Source organism: Rhododendron vialii, chromosome 2a (genome assembly GCF_030253575.1).
Source record: "Rhododendron vialii isolate Sample 1 chromosome 2a, ASM3025357v1".
NCBI lineage: Eukaryota > Viridiplantae > Streptophyta > Magnoliopsida > Ericales > Ericaceae > Rhododendron > Rhododendron vialii.
Genome location: NC_080558.1, coordinates 26,986,340 through 27,003,146, shown reverse-complemented (window position 1 = coordinate 27,003,146; position 16,807 = coordinate 26,986,340).

Below are 16,807 nucleotides of genomic sequence, written 5' to 3'. Positions count from 1 at the left end.
TACTCGTATGGAATTGCACCGTTTTGGTTTGGTTTGGTACCGTAACGAAGTACTCGTAAGCTATTGTACCGTTTTGGTGTGGTTTGGTACCGTAACGAAGTACTCGTACGGTATTGCACCGTTTTGGTGTGGTTTGGTACCGTATGGATGTACTCGTACGGTATTGCACCGTTTTGGTGTGGTTTGGTACCGTAACGAAGTACTCGTACGGTATTGCACCGTTTTGGTGTGGTTTTGTACCGTATAGATGTACTCGTACGCTATTGCACCGTTTTGGTTTGGTTTGGTACCGTAACGAAGTACTCGTATGCTATTGTACCGTTTTTGTGTGGTTTGGCACCGTAACGAAGTACTCGTACGGTATTGCACCATTTTTGGTGTGGTTTGGTACCCTATGGATGTACTCGTACGGTATTGCACCGTTTTGGTGTGGTTTTGTACCGTATGGATGTACTCGTACGGTATTGCACCGTTTTGGTTTGGTTTGGTACCGTAACGAAATACTTGTACGGTATTGCACCGTTTAGGTGTGGTTTGGTACCGTACGGATGTACTCGTACGGTATTGCACCGTTTTGGTGTGGTTTGGTACCGTAACGAAGTACTCGTACGGTATTGCCCCATATTGGTGTGGTTTGGTAGCGTAACGAAGTACTCGTACGGTATTTGACCGTTTTGGTGTGGTTTGGTACCGTATGGATGTACTCGTGCGGTATTGTACCCTTTTGGTGTGGTTTGGTACCGTGTGGATGTATTCGTACGGTATTGCACCGTTTTGGTGTGGTTTGGTACCGTATGGATGTACTCGTACGGTATTGCACCGTTTTGGAGTGGTTTGGTACCGTAACGAAGTACCCGTACGGTATTGCCCCGTTTTGGTGTGGTTTGGTACCGTAACGAAGTACTCGTACGGTATTGCACCGTTTTGGTGTGGTTTGGTACCGTAACGAAGTACTCGTACGGTATTGCCCCGTTTTGGTGTGGTTTGGTACCGTAACGAAGTACTCGTACGGTATTTGACCGTTTTGGTGTGGTTTGGTACCGTGTGGATGTACTCGTACGGTATTGCACCGTTTTGGTGTGGGTTGGTACCGTATAGATATACTCGTGCGGTATTGTACCCTTTTGGTGTGGTTTGGTACCGTAACGAAGTACTCGTACGGTATTGCATCGTTTTGGTGTGGTTTGATACCGTAACGAAGTACTCGTACGGTATTGCACCGTTTTGGTGTGGTTTGGTACCGTATGGATGTACTCGTACGGTATTGCACCGTTTTGGTGTGGTTTGGTACCGTATGGACGTACTCGCACGGTATTGCACCGTTTTGCTGTGGTTTGGTACCGTAACGAAGTACTCGTACGGTATTGCACCGTTTTGGTGTGGTTTGGTACCGTATGGATGTACTCGTACGGTATTGTACCGTTTTGGTTTGGTTTGGTACGGTATTGAACCGTTTTGGTGTCGTTTGGTACCGTATGGATGTACTCGTACGGTATTGCACCATTTTGGTGTGGTTTCGTACCGTATGGAATTAGTCTCACGGTATTGCACCGTTTTGGTTTGGTTTGGTACCGTAACGAAGTACTCGTACGGTATTGCACCGTTTTGGTGTGGTTTGGTTCCGTATGGATGTACTCATACGGTATTGCATCGTTTTGGTGTGGTTTTGTACCGTATGGATGTACTCGTACGGTATTGCACCGTTTTGGTTTGGTTTGGTACCGTATGGTTGTACTCGTACGGTATTGCACCGTTTTGGTTTGGTTTGGTACCGTAACGAAGTACTCGTATGCTATTGTACCGTTTTGGTGTGATTTGGTACCGTAACGAAGTACTCGTACGGTATTGCACCATTTTTGGTGTGGTTTGGTACCGTATGGATGTACTCGTACGGTATTGCACCGTTTTGGTGTGGTTTGGTACCGTATGGTTGTACTCGTACGGTATTGCACCGTTTTGGTTTGGTTTGGTACCGTAACGAAGTACTCGTATGCTATTGTACCGTTTTGGTGTGATTTGGTACCGTAACGAAGTACTCGTACGGTATTGCACCATTTTTGGTGTGGTTTGGTACCGTATGGATGTACTCGTACGGTATTGCACCGTTTTGTTGTGGTTTGGTACCGTATGGTTGTACTCGTACGGTATTGCACCGTTTTGGTTTGGTTTGGTACCGTAACGAAGTACTCGTACGGTATTGTACCGTTTTGGTGTGATTTGGTACCGTAACGAAGTACTTGTACGGTCTTGCATCGTTTTGGTGTGGTTTGGTACCGTATGGATGTACTCGTATGGAATTGGACCGTTTTGGTTTGGTTTGGTACCGTAACGAAGTACTCGTACGCTATTGTACCGTTTTGGTGTGGTTTGGTACCGTAACGAAGTACTCGTACGGTATTGCACCGTGTTGGTTTGGTTTGGTACCGTATGGATGTACTCATACGGTATTGCACCGTTTTGGTGTGGTTTTGTACCGTATGGATGTACTCGTACGGTATTGCACCGTTTTGGTTTGGTTTGGTACCGTAACGAAGTACTCGTATGCTATTGTACCGTTTTGGTGTGGTTTGGTACCGTAACGAAGTACTCGTACGGTATTGCACCATTTTTGGTGTGGTTTGGTACCGTATGGATGTTCTCGTACGGTATTGCACCGTTTTGGTGTGGTTTGGTACCGTATGGATGTACTCGTACGGTATTGCACCGTTTTGGTTTGGTTTGGTACCGTAACGAAATACTCGTACGGTATTGCACCGTTTAGGTGTGGTTTGGTACCGTACGGATGTACTCGTACGGTATTGCACCGTTTTGGTGTGGTTTGGTACCGTATGGAATTAGTCGTAAGGTATTGCACCGTTTTGGTTTGGTTTGGTACCGTAACGAAATACTCGTACGGTATTGCACCGTTTAGGTGTGGTTTGGTACCGTACGGATGTACTCGTACGGTATTGCACCGTTTTGGTGTGGTTTGGTACCGTATGGAATTAGTCGTACGGTATTGCACCGTTTTGGTTTGGTTTGGTACCGTAACGAAGTACTCGTACGGTATTGCACCGTTTTGGTGTGGTTTGGTTTCGTATGGATGTACTCCTACGGTATTGCACCCTTTTAGTGTGGTTTGGTACCGTATGGATGTACTCGTACGGTATTGCATCGTTTTGGTGTGGTTTGATACCGTAACGAAGTACTCGTACGGTATTGCACCGTTTTGGTGTGGTTTGGTACCGTATGGATGTACTCGTACGGTATTGCACCGTTTTGGTGTGGTTTGGTACCGTATGGATGTACTCGTACGGTATTGCACCGTTTTGGTTTGGTTTGGTACCGTAACGAAATACTCGTACGGTATTGCACCGTTTAGGTGTGGTTTGGTACCGTACGGATGTACTCGTACGGTATTGCACCGTTTTGGTGTGGTTTGGTACTGTATGGAATTAGTCGTAAGGTATTGCACCGTTTTGGTTTGGTTTGGTTTGGTACCGTAACGAACTACTCGTACGGTATTGCACCGTTTTGGTGGGGTTTGGTTCCGTATTGATGTACTCCTATGGTATTGCATCGTTTTAGTGTGGTTTGGTACCGTATGGATGTACTCGTACAGTATTGCACCGTTTTAGTGTGTGGTTTGGTACCGTAACGAAGTACTCGTACGTTATTGCACCGTTTTGGTGTGGTTTTGTACCGTATGGATGTACTCTTACGGTATTGCACCGTTTTGGTTTGGTTTGGTACCGTAACGAAGTACTCGTATGCTATTGTACCGTTTTGGTGTGGTTTGGTACCGTAAGGAAGTACTCGTACGGTATTGCACCGTTTTGGTGTGGTTTTGTACCGTATGGATGTACTTGTACGGTATTGCACCATTTTGGTTTGGTTTGGTACCGTAACGAAGTACTCGTATGCTATTGTACCGTTTTGGTGTGGTTTGGTACCGTAACGAAGTACTCGTACGGCATTGCACCATTTTTGGTGTGGTTTGGTACCGTATGGATGTACTCGTACGGTATTGCACCGTTTTGGTGTTGTTTGGTACCGTATGGATGTACTCGTACGGTATTGCACCGTTTTGGTTTGGTTTGGTACCGTAACGAAATACTCGTACGGTATTGCACCGTTTAGGTGTGGTTTGGTACCGTACGGATGTACTCGTACGGTATTGCACCGTTTTGGTGTGGTTTGGTACCGTATGGAATTAGTCGTAAGGTATTGCACCGTTTTGGTTTGGTTTGGTACCGTAACGAACTACTCGTACGGTATTGCACCGTTTTGGTGGGGTTTGGTTCCGTATTGATGTACTCCTACGGTATTGCACCGTTTTAGTGTGGTTTGGTACCGTATGGATGTACTCGTACAGTATTGCACCGTTTTAGTGTGTGGTTTGGTACCGTAACGAAGTACTCGTACGGTATTGCACCGTTTTGGTGTGGTTTTGTACCGTATGGATGTACTCTTACGGTATTGCACCGTTTTGGTTTGGTTTGGTACCGTAACGAAGTACTCGTATGCTATTGTACCGTTTTGGTGTGGTTTGGTACCGTAACGAAGTACTCGTACGGTATTGCACCATTTTTGGTGTGGTTTGGTACCGTATGGATGTACTCGTACGGTATTGCACCGTTTTGGTGTGGTTTCGTACCGTATGGTTGTACTCGTACGGTATTGCACCGTTTTGGTTTGGTTTGGTACCGTAACGAAGTACTCGTACGGTATTGTACCGTTTTGGTGTGATTTGGTACCGTAACGAAGTACTTGTACGGTCTTGCACCGTTTTGGTGTGGTTTGGTACCGTATGGATGTACTCGTATGGAATTGCACCGTTTTGGTTTGGTTTGGTACCGTAACGAAGTACTCGTACGCTATTGTACCGTTTTGGTGTGGTTTGGTACCGTAAAGAAGTACTCGTACGGTATTGCACCGTTTTGGTGTGGTTTGGTACCGTATGGATGTACTCGTACGGTATTGCACCGTTTTGGTGTGGTTTTGTACCGTATGGATGTACTCGAACGGTATTGCACCGTTTTGGTTTGGTTTGGTACCGTAACGAAGTACTCGTATGCTATTGTACCGTTTTGGTGTGGTTTGGTACCGTAACGAAGTACTCGTACGGTATTGCACCATTTTTGGTGTGGTTTGGTACCGTATGGATGTACTCGTACGGTATTGCACCGTTTTGGTGTGGTTTCGTACCGTATGGTTGTACTCGTACGGTATTGCACCGTTTTGGTTTGGTTTGGTACCGTAACGAAGTACTCGTACGGTATTGTACCGTTTTGGTGTGATTTGGTACCGTAACGAAGTACTTGTACGGTCTTGCACCGTTTTGGTGTGGTTTGGTACCGTATGGATGTACTCGTATGGAATTGCACCGTTTTGGTTTGGTTTGGTACCGTAACGAAGTACTCGTACGGTATTGTACCGTTTTGGTGTGGTTTGGTACCGTAACGAAGTACTCGTACGGTATTGCACCGTTTTGGTGTGGTTTGGTACCGTATGGATGTACTCGTACGGTATTGCACCGTTTTGGTGTGGTTTTGTACCGTATGGATGTACTCGTACGGTATTGCACCGTTTTGGTTTGGTTTGGTACCGTAACGAAGTACTCGTATGCTATTGTACCGTTTTGGTGTGGTTTGGTACCGTAACGAAGTACTCGTACGGTATTGCACCATTTTTGGTGTGGTTTGGTACCGTATGGATGTACTCGTACGGTATTGCACCGTTTTGGTGTGGTTTGGTACCGTATGGATGTACTCGTACGGTATTGCACCGTTTTGGTTTGGTTTAGTACCGTAACGAAATACTCGTACGGTATTGCACCGTTTAGGTGTGGTTTGGTACCGTACGGATGTACTCGTACGGTATTGCACCGTTTTTGTGTGGTTTCGTACCGTATGGAATTAGTCGTACGGTATTGCACCGTTTTGGTTTGGTTTGGTACCGTATGGATGTACTCGTACGGTATTGCACCGTTTTGGTGTGGTTTGGTACCGTATGGATGTACTCGTACGGTATTGCACCGTTTTGGTTTGGTTTGGTACCGTAACGAAATACTCGTACGGTATTGCACCGTTTAGGTGTGGTTTGGTACCGTACGGATGTACTCGTACGGTATTGCACCGTTTTGGTGTGGTTTGGTACCGTATGGAATTAGTCGTAAGGTATTGCACCGTTTTGGTTTGGTTTGGTACCGTAACGAACTACTCGTACGGTATTGCATCGTTTTGGTGGGGTTTGGTTCCGTATTGATGTACTCCTACGGTATTGCACCGTTTTAGTGTGGTTTGGTACCGTATGGATGTACTCGTACAGTATTGCACCGTTTTAGTGTGTGGTTTGGTACCGTAACGAAGTACTCGTACGGTATTGCACCGTTTTGGTGTGGTTTTGTACCGTATGGATGTACTCTTACGGTATTGCACCGTTTTGGTTTGGTTTGGTACCGTAACGAAGTACTCGTATGCTATTGTACCGTTTTGGTGTGGTTTGGTACCGTAACGAAGTACTCGTACGGTATTGCACCATTTTTGGTGTGGTTTGGTACCGTATGGATGTACTCGTACGGTATTGCACCGTTTTGGTGTGGTTTGGTACCGTATGGATGTACTCGTACGATATTGCACCGTTTTGGTTTGGTTTGGTACCGTAACGAAATACTCGTACGGTATTGCACCGTTTAGGTGTGGTTTGGTACCGTACGGATGTACTCGTACGGTATTGCACCGTTTTGGTGTGGTTTCGTACCGTATGGAATTAGTCGTACGGTATTGCACCGTTTTGGTTTGGTTTGGTACCGTATGGATGTACTCGTACGGTATTGCACCGTTTTGGTGTGGTTTGGTACCATAAAGAAGTACTCGTACGGTATTGCACCGTTTTGGTGTGGTTTGGTACCGTAGGGATGTACTTGTACGGTATTGCACCGTTTTGGTGTGGTTTGGTACCGTACGGATGTACCCGTACGGTATTGCACCGTTTTGGTGTGGTTTGGTACCGTATGGATGTACTCGTACGGTATTGCACCGTTTTGGTGTGGTTTTGTACCGTAACGAAGTACTCTTACGGTATTGCCCCGTTTTGGTGTGGTTTGGTACCGTAACGAAGTACTCGTACGGTATTGCACCGTTTTGGTGTGGTTTGATACCGTATGTATGTACTCGTACGGTATTGCACCGTTTTGGTGTGGTTTGGTACCGTATGGATGTACTCGTACAGTATTGCACCGTTTTGGTGTGGTTTGGTACCGTATGGATGTTCCCGTACGGTATTGTACCCTTTTTGTGTGGTTTGGTACCGTAACGAAGTACTCGTACGGTATTGCACCGTTTTGGTGTGGTTTGGTACCGTAACGAAGTACTCGTACGGTATTGCACCGTTTTGGTGTGGTTTGGTACCGTATGGATGTACTCGTACGGTATTGCACCGTTTTGGTGTGGTTTGGTACCGTATGGAATTAGTCGTACGGTATTGCACCGTTTTGGTTTGGTTTGGTACCGTAACGAAGTACTCGTACGGTATTGCACCGTTTTGGTATGGTTTGGTTCCGTATGGATGTACTCCTACGGTATTGCACCGTTTTAGTGTGGTTTGGTACCGTATGGATGTACTCGTACGGTATTGCACCGTTTTGGTGTGGTTTGGTACCGTAACGAAGTACTCGTACGGTATTGCACCGTTTTGGTGTGGTTTGGTACCGTATGGATGTACTCGTACGGTATTGCACCGTTTTGGTGTGGTTTGGAACCGTATGGATGTACTCGTACGGTATTGCACCGTTTTGGTGTGGTTTGGTACCGTATGGATGTACTCGTGCGGTATTGTACCGTTTTGGTGTGGTTTGGTACCGTAACGAAGTACTCGTACGGTATTGCACCGTTTTGGTGTGGTTTGGTACCATAAAGAAGTACTCGTACGGTATTGCACCGTTTTGGTGTGGTTTGGTACCGTAGGGATGTACTTGTACGGTATTGCACCGTTTTGGTGTGGTTTGGTACCGTACGGATGTACCCGTACGGTATTGCACCGTTTTGGTGTGGTTTGGTACCGTATGGATGTACTCGTACGGTATTGCACCGTTTTGGTGTGGTTTGGTACCGTAACGAAGTACTCTTACGGTATTGCCCCGTTTTGGTGTGGTTTGGTACCGTAACGAAGTACTCGTACGGTATTGCACCGTTTTGGTGTGGTTTGATACCGTATGTATGTACTCGTACGGTATTGCACCATTTTGGTGTGGTTTGGTACCGTATGGACGTACTCGTACGGTATTGCACCGTTTTGGTTTGGTTTGGTACCGTAACGAGGTACTCGTACGGTATTGTACCGTTTTGGTGTGATTTGGTACTGTAACGAAGTACTTGTACGGTCTTGCACCGGTTTTGTGTGGTTTGGTACCGTATGGATGTACTCGTACGGAATTGCACCGTTTTGGTTTGGTTTGGTACCGTAACGAAGTACTCGTACGCTATTGTACCGTTTTGGTGTGGTTTGGTACCGTAACTAAGTACTCGTACGGTATTGCACCGTTTTGGTGTGGTTTGGTACCGTATGGATGTACTCGTATGGTATTGCACCGTTTTGGTGTGGTTTGGTATCGTATGGATGTACTCGTACGGTATTGCACCGTTTTGGTGTGGTTTGGTATCGTATGGATGTACTCGTACGGTATTGCACCGTCTTGGTTTGGTTTGGAACCGTAACGAAGTACTCGTACGGTATTGTACCCTTTTGGTGTGATTTGGTACCGTAACGAAGTACTTGTACGGTATTGCACCGTTTTGGTGTGGTTTGGTACCCTATGGATGTACTCGTACGGTATTGCACCATTTTGGTGTGGTTTGGTACCGTATGGATGTACTCGTACGGTATTGCACCGTTTTGGTGTGGTTTGGTACCGTAACGAAGTACTCGTACGGTATTGTACCGTTTTGGTGTGGTTTGGTACCGTATGGATGTACTCATACGGTATTGCACCGTTTTGGTGTGGTTTGGTACCGTATTGATGTACTCGTACGGTATTGTACCGTTTTGGTGTGGTTTGGTACCGTAACGAAGTACTCGTACGGTATTGCACCGTTTTGGTGTGGTTTGGTACCGTATGGATGTACTCGTACGGTATTGCACCGTTTTGGTGTGGTTTGGTACCGTATGGATGTTCTCGTACGGTATTGTACCCTTTTTGTGTGGTTTGGTACCGTAACGAAGTACTCGTACGGTATTTCACCGTTTTGGTGTGGTTTGGTACCGTAACGAAGTACTCGTACGGTATTGCACCGTTTTGGTGTGGTTTGGTACCGTATGGATGTACTCGTACGGTATTGCACCGTTTTGGTGTGGTTTCGTACCGTATGGTTGTACTCGTACGGTATTGCACCGTTTTGGTTTGGTTTGGTACCGTAACGAAGTACTCGTACGGTATTGTACCGTTTTGGTGTGATTTGGTACCGTAACGAAGTACTTGTACGGTCTTGCACCGTTTTGGTGTGGTTTGGTACCGTATGGATGTACTCGTATGGAATTGCACCGTTTTGGTTTGGTTTGGTACCGTAACGAAGTACTCGTACGCTATTGTACCGTTTTGGTGTGGTTTGGTACCGTAAAGAAGTACTCGTACGGTATTGCACCGTTTTGGTGTGGTTTGGTACCGTATGGATGTACTCGTACGGTATTGCACCGTTTTGGTGTGGTTTTGTACCGTATGGATGTACTCGAACGGTATTGCACCGTTTTGGTTTGGTTTGGTACCGTAACGAAGTACTCGTATGCTATTGTACCGTTTTGGTGTGGTTTGGTACCGTAACGAAGTACTCGTACGGTATTGCACCATTTTTGGTGTGGTTTGGTACCGTATGGATGTACTCGTACGGTATTGCACCGTTTTGGTGTGGTTTCGTACCGTATGGTTGTACTCGTACGGTATTGCACCGTTTTGGTTTGGTTTGGTACCGTAACGAAGTACTCGTACGGTATTGTACCGTTTTGGTGTGATTTGGTACCGTAACGAAGTACTTGTACGGTCTTGCACCGTTTTGGTGTGGTTTGGTACCGTATGGATGTACTCGTATGGAATTGCACCGTTTTGGTTTGGTTTGGTACCGTAACGAAGTACTCGTACGGTATTGTACCGTTTTGGTGTGGTTTGGTACCGTAACGAAGTACTCGTACGGTATTGCACCGTTTTGGTGTGGTTTGGTACCGTATGGATGTACTCGTACGGTATTGCACCGTTTTGGTGTGGTTTTGTACCGTATGGATGTACTCGTACGGTATTGCACCGTTTTGGTTTGGTTTGGTACCGTAACGAAGTACTCGTATGCTATTGTACCGTTTTGGTGTGGTTTGGTACCGTAACGAAGTACTCGTACGGTATTGCACCATTTTTGGTGTGGTTTGGTACCGTATGGATGTACTCGTACGGTATTGCACCGTTTTGGTGTGGTTTGGTACCGTATGGATGTACTCGTACGGTATTGCACCGTTTTGGTTTGGTTTAGTACCGTAACGAAATACTCGTACGGTATTGCACCGTTTAGGTGTGGTTTGGTACCGTACGGATGTACTCGTACGGTATTGCACCGTTTTTGTGTGGTTTCGTACCGTATGGAATTAGTCGTACGGTATTGCACCGTTTTGGTTTGGTTTGGTACCGTATGGATGTACTCGTACGGTATTGCACCGTTTTGGTGTGGTTTGGTACCGTATGGATGTACTCGTACGGTATTGCACCGTTTTGGTTTGGTTTGGTACCGTAACGAAATACTCGTACGGTATTGCACCGTTTAGGTGTGGTTTGGTACCGTACGGATGTACTCGTACGGTATTGCACCGTTTTGGTGTGGTTTGGTACCGTATGGAATTAGTCGTAAGGTATTGCACCGTTTTGGTTTGGTTTGGTACCGTAACGAACTACTCGTACGGTATTGCATCGTTTTGGTGGGGTTTGGTTCCGTATTGATGTACTCCTACGGTATTGCACCGTTTTAGTGTGGTTTGGTACCGTATGGATGTACTCGTACAGTATTGCACCGTTTTAGTGTGTGGTTTGGTACCGTAACGAAGTACTCGTACGGTATTGCACCGTTTTGGTGTGGTTTTGTACCGTATGGATGTACTCTTACGGTATTGCACCGTTTTGGTTTGGTTTGGTACCGTAACGAAGTACTCGTATGCTATTGTACCGTTTTGGTGTGGTTTGGTACCGTAACGAAGTACTCGTACGGTATTGCACCATTTTTGGTGTGGTTTGGTACCGTATGGATGTACTCGTACGGTATTGCACCGTTTTGGTGTGGTTTGGTACCGTATGGATGTACTCGTACGATATTGCACCGTTTTGGTTTGGTTTGGTACCGTAACGAAATACTCGTACGGTATTGCACCGTTTAGGTGTGGTTTGGTACCGTACGGATGTACTCGTACGGTATTGCACCGTTTTGGTGTGGTTTCGTACCGTATGGAATTAGTCGTACGGTATTGCACCGTTTTGGTTTGGTTTGGTACCGTATGGATGTACTCGTACGGTATTGCACCGTTTTGGTGTGGTTTGGTACCATAAAGAAGTACTCGTACGGTATTGCACCGTTTTGGTGTGGTTTGGTACCGTAGGGATGTACTTGTACGGTATTGCACCGTTTTGGTGTGGTTTGGTACCGTACGGATGTACCCGTACGGTATTGCACCGTTTTGGTGTGGTTTGGTACCGTATGGATGTACTCGTACGGTATTGCACCGTTTTGGTGTGGTTTTGTACCGTAACGAAGTACTCTTACGGTATTGCCCCGTTTTGGTGTGGTTTGGTACCGTAACGAAGTACTCGTACGGTATTGCACCGTTTTGGTGTGGTTTGATACCGTATGTATGTACTCGTACGGTATTGCACCGTTTTGGTGTGGTTTGGTACCGTATGGATGTACTCGTACAGTATTGCACCGTTTTGGTGTGGTTTGGTACCGTATGGATGTTCCCGTACGGTATTGTACCCTTTTTGTGTGGTTTGGTACCGTAACGAAGTACTCGTACGGTATTGCACCGTTTTGGTGTGGTTTGGTACCGTAACGAAGTACTCGTACGGTATTGCACCGTTTTGGTGTGGTTTGGTACCGTATGGATGTACTCGTACGGTATTGCACCGTTTTGGTGTGGTTTGGTACCGTATGGAATTAGTCGTACGGTATTGCACCGTTTTGGTTTGGTTTGGTACCGTAACGAAGTACTCGTACGGTATTGCACCGTTTTGGTATGGTTTGGTTCCGTATGGATGTACTCCTACGGTATTGCACCGTTTTAGTGTGGTTTGGTACCGTATGGATGTACTCGTACGGTATTGCACCGTTTTGGTGTGGTTTGGTACCGTAACGAAGTACTCGTACGGTATTGCACCGTTTTGGTGTGGTTTGGTACCGTATGGATGTACTCGTACGGTATTGCACCGTTTTGGTGTGGTTTGGAACCGTATGGATGTACTCGTACGGTATTGCACCGTTTTGGTGTGGTTTGGTACCGTATGGATGTACTCGTGCGGTATTGTACCGTTTTGGTGTGGTTTGGTACCGTAACGAAGTACTCGTACGGTATTGCACCGTTTTGGTGTGGTTTGGTACCATAAAGAAGTACTCGTACGGTATTGCACCGTTTTGGTGTGGTTTGGTACCGTAGGGATGTACTTGTACGGTATTGCACCGTTTTGGTGTGGTTTGGTACCGTACGGATGTACCCGTACGGTATTGCACCGTTTTGGTGTGGTTTGGTACCGTATGGATGTACTCGTACGGTATTGCACCGTTTTGGTGTGGTTTGGTACCGTAACGAAGTACTCTTACGGTATTGCCCCGTTTTGGTGTGGTTTGGTACCGTAACGAAGTACTCGTACGGTATTGCACCGTTTTGGTGTGGTTTGATACCGTATGTATGTACTCGTACGGTATTGCACCATTTTGGTGTGGTTTGGTACCGTATGGACGTACTCGTACGGTATTGCACCGTTTTGGTTTGGTTTGGTACCGTAACGAGGTACTCGTACGGTATTGTACCGTTTTGGTGTGATTTGGTACTGTAACGAAGTACTTGTACGGTCTTGCACCGGTTTTGTGTGGTTTGGTACCGTATGGATGTACTCGTACGGAATTGCACCGTTTTGGTTTGGTTTGGTACCGTAACGAAGTACTCGTACGCTATTGTACCGTTTTGGTGTGGTTTGGTACCGTAACTAAGTACTCGTACGGTATTGCACCGTTTTGGTGTGGTTTGGTACCGTATGGATGTACTCGTATGGTATTGCACCGTTTTGGTGTGGTTTGGTATCGTATGGATGTACTCGTACGGTATTGCACCGTTTTGGTGTGGTTTGGTATCGTATGGATGTACTCGTACGGTATTGCACCGTCTTGGTTTGGTTTGGAACCGTAACGAAGTACTCGTACGGTATTGTACCCTTTTGGTGTGATTTGGTACCGTAACGAAGTACTTGTACGGTATTGCACCGTTTTGGTGTGGTTTGGTACCCTATGGATGTACTCGTACGGTATTGCACCATTTTGGTGTGGTTTGGTACCGTATGGATGTACTCGTACGGTATTGCACCGTTTTGGTGTGGTTTGGTACCGTAACGAAGTACTCATACGGTATTGTACCGTTTTGGTGTGGTTTGGTACCGTATGGATGTACTCATACGGTATTGCACCGTTTTGGTGTGGTTTGGTACCGTATTGATGTACTCGTACGGTATTGTACCGTTTTGGTGTGGTTTGGTACCGTAACGAAGTACTCGTACGGTATTGCACCGTTTTGGTGTGGTTTGGTACCGTATGGATGTACTCGTACGGTATTGCACCGTTTTGGTGTGGTTTGGTACCGTATGGATGTTCTCGTACGGTATTGTACCCTTTTTGTGTGGTTTGGTACCGTAACGAAGTACTCGTACGGTATTTCACCGTTTTGGTGTGGTTTGGTACCGTAACGAAGTACTCGTACGGTATTGCACCGTTTTGGTGTGGTTTGGTACCGTATGGATGTACTCGTACGGTATTGCACCGTTTTGGTGTGGTTTGGTACCGTATGGAATTAGTCGTACGGTATTGCACCGTTTTGGTTTGGTTTGGTACCGTAACGAAGTACTCGTACGGTATTGCACCGTTTTGGTATGGTTTGGTTCCGTATGGATGTACTCCTACGGTATTGCACCGTTTTAGTGTGGTTTGGTACCGTATGGATGTACTCGTACGGTATTGCACCGTTTTGGTGTGGTTTGGTACCGTAACGAAGTACTCGTACGGTATTGCACCGTTTTGGTGTGGTTTGGTACCGTATGGATGTACTCGTACATTATTGCACCGTTTTGGTGTGGTTTGGAACCGTATGGATGTACTCGTACGGTATTGCACCGTTTTGGTGTGGTTTGGTACCGTATGGATGTACTCGTGCGGTATTGTACCGTTTTGGTGTGGTTTGGTACCGTAACGAAGTACTCGTACGGTATTGCACCGTTTTGGTGTGGTTTGGTACCATAAAGAAGTACTCGTACGGTATTGCACCGTTTTGGTGTGGTTTGGTACCGTAGGGATGTACTTGTACGGTATTGCACCGTTTTGGTGTGGTTTGGTACCGTACGGATGTACCCGTACGGTATTGCACCGTTTTGGTGTGGTTTGGTACCGTATGGATGTACTCGTACGGTATTGCACCGTTTTGGTGTGGTTCGGTACCGTAACGAAGTACTCTTACGGTATTGCCCCGTTTTGGTGTGGTTTGGTACCGTAACGAAGTACTCGTACGGTATTGCACCGTTTTGGTGTGGTTTGATACCGTATGTATGTACTCGTACGGTATTGCACCGTTTTGGTGTGGTTTGGTACCGTATGGACGTACTCGTACGGTATTGCACCGTTTTGGTTTGGTTTGGTACCGTAACGAGGTACTCGTACGGTATTGTACCGTTTTGGTGTGATTTGGTACTGTAACGAAGTACTTGTACGGTCTTGCACCGGTTTTGTGTGGTTTGGTACCGTATGGATGTACTCGTACGGAATTGCACCGTTTTGGTTTGGTTTGGTACCGTAACGAAGTACTCGTACGCTATTGTACCGTTTTGGTGTGGTTTGGTACCGTAACTAAGTACTCGTACGGTATTGCACCGTTTTGGTGTGGTTTGGTACCGTATGGATGTACTCGTACGGTATTGCACCGTTTTGGTGTGGTTTGGTATCGTATGGATGTACTCGTACGGTATTGCACCGTTTTGGTGTGGTTTGGTATCGTATGGATGTACTCGTACGGTATTGCACCGTTTTGGTGTGGTTTGGTACCGTATGGATGTACTCGTACGGTATTGCACCGTTTTGGTGTGGTTTGGTATCGTATGGATGTACTCGTACGGTATTGCACCGTCTTGGATTGGTTTGGAACCGTAACGAAGTACTCGTACGGTATTGTACCGTTTTGGTGTGATTTGGTACCGTAACGAAGTACTTGTACGGTATTGCACCGTTTTGGTGTGGTTTGGTACCCTATGGATGTACTCGTACGGTATTGCACCATTTTGGTGTGGTTTGGTACCGTATGGATGTACTCGTACGGTATTGCACCGTTTTGGTGTGGTTTGGTACCGTAACGAAGTACTCTTACGGTATTGCCCCGTTTTGGTGTGGTTTGGTACCGTAACGAAGTACTCGTACGGTATTGTACCGTTTTGGTGTGGTTTGGTACCGTATGGATGTACTCGTACGGTATTGCACCGTTTTGGTGTGGTTTGGTACCGTATGGATGTACTCGTACGGTATTGTACCGTTTTGGTGTGGTTTGGTACCGTAACGAAGTACTCGTACGGTATTGCACCGTTTTGGTGTGGTTTGGTACCATAACGAAGTACTCGTACGGTATTGCACGGTTTTGGTGTGGTTTGGTACCGTAGGGATGTACTCGTACGGTATTGCACCGTTTTGGTGTGGTTTGGTACCGTACGAATGTGCTCGTACGGTATTGCACCGTTTTGGTGTGGTTTGGTACCGTATGGATGTACTCGTACGGTATTGTACCGTTTTGGTGTGGTTTGGTACCGTATGGATGTACTCGTACGGTATTGCACCGTTTTGGTGTGGTTTGGTACCGTAACGAAGTACTCGTACGGTATTGCACCGTTTTTGTGTGGTTTGGTACCGTATGGACGTACTCGTACGTATTGCACCGTTTTGGTGTGGTTTGGTACCGTATGGATGTACTCGTACGGTATTGCACCGTTTTGGTGTGGTTTGGTACCGTATGGATGTTCTCGTACTGTATTGTACCCTTTTTGTGTGGTTTGGTACCGTAACGAAGTACTCGTACGGTATTGCACCGTTTTGGTGTGGTTTGGTACCGTAACGAAGTACTCGTACGGTATTGCACCGTTTTGGTGTGGTTTGGTACCGTATGGTTGTACACGTACGGTATTGCACCGTTTTGGTGTGGTTTGGTACCGTATGGTTGTACACGTACGGTATTGCACCGTTTTGGTGTGGTTTGGTACCGTATGGAATTAGTCGTACGGTATTGCACCGTTTTGGTTTGGTTTGGTTCCGTAACGAAGTACTCGTACGGTATTGCACCGTTTTGGTATGGTTTGGTTCCGTATGGATGTACTCCTACGGTATTGCACCGTTTTTGTGTGGTTTGGTACCGTATGGATGTACTCGTACGGTATTGCACCGTTTTGGTTTGGTTTGGTACCGTATGGATGTACTCGTACGGAATTGCACCGTTTTGGTTTGGTTTGGTACCGTAACGAAGTACTCGTACGCTATTGTACCGTTTTGGTGTGGTTTGGTACCGTAACTAAGTA